We start from the raw sequence: 6,000 nt of genomic DNA on the forward strand, positions 1-6,000 counted from the left end.
GGGTTGTAATCTCGTGGCGGTGACCCGGTCCGTGCCCAGGGAGTCAAACTAGACGGCAGTCTATTAGTAGTAAATAGTTGATGACTACGCCACCCGTTGAGTGCAGCCAGGAAGCTGCTGCTGCAGGGCAGACCGCTGAGGCCGGTGGTAGGATTGTGCAGCGTGATAGTATAACCCCCAACGGGAGGGGTATGGCCTCAGGGCAGCCGACGTGGATGATGGGGGTAGCAGGAACCACTCAGAGACGGTACGGTGTAGTTCAGGGTCTTTACTGGTAACAACGACAGACCCTCCCGGAGTACTTGCTAGCAAACGGGGCCTGGTCAGTCTTTGAGCAGATGGGATCTCCCCTGGCCAGGCGTAGTTGTAGGCCTCCCAAACTGACTGTACTCTTCTGGCTACCTTGCTAGAAGCTGATGTAAGTAGCCCACGTCCCTGAGTGTACCGTGTGGTGCTCACCCGTATGGCCGGTGACTCGGGGCCTTCTAATGGCTTCCGCTCCACGATGGCGGTGCTGGTCCCACGCGTGTGACCGTGCCTTCAGGCTTCTGGGCCAGAGGACCTGAAATCCCCTGCCCGACGGATTCTGCTGCTGGGGAGGATTTAGTCCCCACAGCCTCGGACTCCGGGTCCGGTAAAGAATCTTCTTAGTCAGGGCGAGCTCTGTAGCTGCCAGCCCCTGACTCCTTGTAACTCTGCTGTTTCCTATGCTGCTTCTCTTCTCCACTCTCCTTGTCTGACTCACCCTGCCTCAGCCCCGGGTTTATACAGGGGAAGTTCTTCCCCTCCCAAGACTGGGCAGGAGGTGTGGCATGCACAGGATCCCTGACCAAAGGACCTCCCACCTGCTCTCAGACATAATATCTCTATCACTGTGGCAACCAGACCCCTGGGGTGTCACATTCCCCCCTAGTGAAATTTAGTACTCCGGGACTAAACACATTTAGAAAAACATAACAAAGTATAACAATAACAATACTATAAGAAAAACACATAAGATGGTTACGGCGTGTCCGCAACCGGATGCAGTCTTTGAAGAAAAGCAAAGGTGTCCATTTCACCAACACAGGGAGACGTAACCAGGTAGGGGTCTGTCCTACCCCGAGTCCTTAACAGTCTCTAGTCCATCCTGGGTTACGCTCCAACTATATACAAGGATTCCCGGTAAATCCACCAAGGTTTCCTAAAAATAACTAGAAACACAAAATTATACACAAGCAACAAGACACAGAAAAACATAGATAAAACAATTTATACACTTTAAATTCTCCAGCGTGCGGGTAACTGGCCTCTAGTGGCCCGAGTGGACCTACGGAGCTGACTGTCTGGCCCTGAACTACAGGGTGTAGGAGCTGTCAAGGGTAAACTGGGCAGCTGTCTACCGGCTCTTTGTCTCACTAGGGGTACGGCGGGCTCACTATAAGCAGAGGGTTGATTCTCCTGTTCTGCTTGTGTGGAGTCTTCTGCCTCCTGGACCGGCTGTTCTTCCAGCTCTACCCGTTGCTCCGTAGGTTCTTGGGATGATGGTTGGAGGAAGGTGAGTACGGGTACCACAACTGCACCATTGACTTGAGTCCAAGACTGAGGAAAGTCCCCGAGCACGGTACTAACCATATCTTCCCTTTCTTCCACGGGTCGATGGTCTTCTTGTTCCTCTTCAGGGTTCCTCAGTTGTTCGGGACACTTCTTCAGGTGGTCCCGGGATACAATGGCTGTGGTTTCCCCTCCGTCTTTACTGATGGTACAGACCTTCGGGTTCTCGTGGCTTGAGGGCAGTACGGTGTACGGGTCCTTCTCCCACTGGTCGTCCAACTTGTGGAGCCGTCTCTTCCTCTTCAAGACCTGCTCTCCGGGTACCAGGGGAACAGCGGGAGCATACTGGTTGTAAGTTTTCTCTTGTCTTTCCCTAGCCTGACAGAGACTTCGCTCCACGCTCTCCTGTACTCTCCGGTACTGCTGCTGCCTCTCGGTGTCCCAGTCTGTTTCTGGTGAAGTGTCCTCGGGGGTCAGGACTCCCATTTCCAGGTCAACAGGTAACTTACCAGGTCTTGCCCTCATTAGGTAAGCCGGGGTACAGTTGGTGGAACCTACCGGGATGTGGTTGTATAGGTCCACCAGATCGGGCAACTTTTCAGGCCACAGACTGCGTTCTTCCAGGGGCAACGTTCTTAGAAGATCCATTACCACCTGGTTCATTTTTTCACAAAGTCCATTAGTCTGCGGATGGTAGGGTGTCGTCCTTATCTTCCGGCAGCCATACAGATTGCAGAATTCCTGAAAGACCTCCGCTTCAAAGGCAGGTCCCTGGTCCGTCAGCACTTGGTCCGGGTACCCGTGTGGACGGCAGAAGTGCTGCTGGAAGGCTCTAGCTGCTGTTTGAGCCGTTAAGTCCTTGACGGGGACGACAACCAAGAACCGGGAGTAATGATCCACGATGGTTAACGCGTAGACGTAGCCACTTCTGCTTGGGGTCAGTTTTACATGATCCAAGGCTACCAGTTCCAACGGTTGCCGGGTGACGATGGACTGCAGGGGAGTCTTCTGGCTGGCTCGGTCCTTCCTTCTCAGGTTGCACGGGCCACAATCTCTGCACCACTTCTCGATGGTTCCCCTCATGCCTACCCAGTGGAACCGCTCGCGCAGCAGGAACTCCAGCTTTTTCCACCCAAAGTGTCCAGCTCCGTCGTGGTATGCCTCCATCACCATGGCTGCGTCTCTTCGTGGCACCACTACTTGCCAGAGTAATTCATGCGTCCGGGAATTAACCATTCTGCGGCACAACTTCCCTTTGTAAAGGAACAGTCGACTCTTCTCTGCCCATAGTTGTTTGGCTTCCTCCGGAGCGTCTGGTTCAAGGCGAGCCTCCGGCCGAGTCAGCATCTCCTTCACCAGTCGGACGGCAGGGTCGCTGTCTTGCGTTTCCGCCCAGTTGTAGTGGGGTAAGGGGTTCAACGTAGCAGCCTGCTTACTCCTTACCCGGTGGGAATACTGAATAGTCCCATGACGGTGGAACGCAGGGAGTTCAACTTCTTCCAGTCCCTCCGGATCTTCTCCTCCGTCCGGCAGGTTGGGCATCCTGGACAGGGCGTCCGCGTTGGTATTGGAGCGTCCTGCCCGGTATTTAATTGTGAACTCGTAGTTGGACAGACGGGCCATCCACCTCTGCTCCAGGGCACCGAGTCTTGCCGTGTCCAGGTGTGTCAGCGGGTTGTTATCCGTGTACACGGTGAACCGGGAAGAAGCGAGGTAATGCTTAAAGCGCTCAGTGATTGCCCATACTACGGCCAGGAACTCTAACTTAAATGAGCTGTAATTCTCGGGGTTCCTTTCGGTGGGTCGCAGTTTTCGGCTGGCGTAGGCGATTACTCGTTCCTTCCCCTGCTGGATCTGGGACAGTACGGCTCCTAGCCCGATGTTACTGGCGTCGGTGTAGAGGATAAAGGGCTGGCTATAATCCGGGTACGCCAGGATTTCGTCCCCCGTGAGGGCCATCTTCAGCTGGCGGAAGGACTCTTCTTCCAGCTCTTCCCATTTGAAGGGCGGCTTCTGGTTCTTGGCCTTCCGGGACTGGCCTATCAGGAGGTCCTGCATAGGTGCTGCCTTTTTGGTGAAACCGGGAATAAACCTTCGGTAGTAGCCTACCAACCCGAGGAACTGCCGCACTTCTTTTACGCTGGAGGGGCTTGGCCATCCCTTAATTGCGGTGATCTTATCGGGGTCGGGAGCCACTCCGTCAGCGCTCACCACGTGTCCCAGGTACTGCACCTTTGGTTTCAGGAGGTGACACTTGGAGGGTTTCACCTTTAGGCCGTAACTCGCCAGAGCCTCGAACACTTCCGCCAGGTGTTTCAGGTGGTCCTCATACGTCTTGGAATATACGATGACATCGTCCAGGTACAACAGGACCGTCTCGAAGTTTCTGTGGCCCAGACAACACTCCATTAGGCGTTGGAAGGTTCCTGGTGCGTTGCAGAGTCCGAACGGCATGCAGGTGAACTCGCTAAGTCCCATCGGGGTGGTGAATGCGGTCTTCTCCCGGTCCGCCTCTGCTACAGGAACCTGCCAGTACCCGCTAGTGAGATCCAAGGTAGAGAAGAAGTTAGCAGATCTTAAAGCAGCCAATGACTCCTCTATCCTTGGTAAGGGGTACGCATCCTTGTGTGTGATACGGTTGATTTTCCGGTAATCTACACACATCCTCATGGTGTTGTCTTTCTTTTTGACTAAAACTAATGGGGCTGCCCAGGGGCTACAACTATCCCGGATTACCCCAGCCTCCTTCATATCTCTAAGCATCCCCTTGGCGTGTTGGTAATGTGCAGGGGGTACGGGTCGATACCTCTCTTTTATGGGAGGATGATCTCCCGTGGGGATGCGATGTTCTACCCCCTTGACTCGCCCGAAGTCTAACGGGTGTTTACTAAACACTCTCTCATACTCTTGAACCACCCGATAGACTCCTTGTTTCTGATGTGAGGGAGTGGAGTCAGTACCCAAATGTAGTTGCTGACACCAGTCCTCCATGTCTTTCTTAGAGCCGTTACCTTCCTCCGGGTGAGATGGAGGCAAGGGTTCCACAGATTGTATAGAACTTTGATTAGTGGTATATAATTTGGCTAGCGTGGCATACCGGGGCAGGTACACTTCCCTCTCCCCGATATTTATTATGCGAATGGGCACCCTCCCATGGCGTACATTGACCACCCCCCGTGCTGTCAAAATGGTGGGCCTACTGTCTGAGTAAACTGGTTCTACCATTGCCTGGTAATCTCTACCTCTCAGACCAATAGCTGCCCGGCACCAAATCATCATTTCACTTTTTGGGGGCATGGCAATAGGAAAAGGGTCACACATTCTTACGCTACCAATCTCACCGCCGGAGAGTTCCACTTGTTGCCGTTGCATCAGTGCCCGGATCTCTTTCTGGAGCACCCGCTGCTCGCCGGAGCTGGCATTCTTGGCAACCTGCTGTAAAAGGAAAATCACCTCTGCAAGACAATTTTCAATTACATTAGTTCCTAGAGTTATTTTTGGGTGACTCTCATGTTTATCGATATCTACAATGATCAGTCCCTGTGCGGCCAGTTCGACTCTACCAATTTTGATGGTCACCTCTTTAAATCCGATCTGTGGCACGGGCTGACCATTGCTGGCGATGATACTCAAGTCGTCGTCGGGGTAGCGGGTAATATCCGAGTCATTCCAGTACTGCTTGAAGAGCACGTACGGGATGGTGGTGACCTGTGACCCGGTGTCCAGTAGGGCACTCATGGGAATGCCATCCAGTACCACAGGCAAGACTGGACGTCCTCCCACATATCTGTCGCGCCAGTTCGATGGGCCTGGTGATCTTTTTCCTGGGGGTTGGCCCTCTACCCCAGGTTGTGCCCGTTTAAAGAACAGTACCTTGCCATATGTCCGGGTTGATTGCAGCGGCGGCAGATGGGTCGTCCGTCCTCACTGTATCGGTCACTGGGTCTTCCTCTGGCCGGTGGGGTCCTCCTTGGTCGACGCCACGGGATGTCCTCCGGTCCGGATGCCAGCTGGATCTTCCCTGGGGTGGAAACCTGTAAAGACTGCACAGTTCGGGTTAGCGCAGCAACGCTCTTAGCTAGCTCTTGGACCTGATGGTGTAGGTCTGGAGCCGGGTCATTGTCCAAAGCCTGCGCATCAGCTCCCACAGGCCCTGCTGACAAGGGCGCCGCCTCCTGGTAGTAAGTGGTAGTGGGGCGTCTGTGGGTCACAACGCCACCTGGTGCCGGTTCTCGGAGCACCCGGATGGCTCTGTCCTTGAACTGTGCAAAGTCCAGATGGGGATCCTGTAAGGCCATTGCCCGCAACTGGGTTCGGTGGGCATTGCAATATAAACCCTCTATAAATTGTTCAGTCAACAGCCTGTCCTCGTTTCCCACCCCATCAGGGTCGGTCTGCTTTATGGCCCTCAGGGCCTCTTGTAGGTTTAGTGCATAGTCCCTTATACTCTCATGCGCTCGCTGCTTG

This window comes from Phyllobates terribilis, unplaced genomic scaffold (assembly GCF_046119375.1).
Source record: "Phyllobates terribilis strain yellow unplaced genomic scaffold, ASM4611937v1 Scaffold_673__1_contigs__length_839561, whole genome shotgun sequence".
Lineage (NCBI taxonomy): Eukaryota > Metazoa > Chordata > Amphibia > Anura > Dendrobatidae > Phyllobates > Phyllobates terribilis.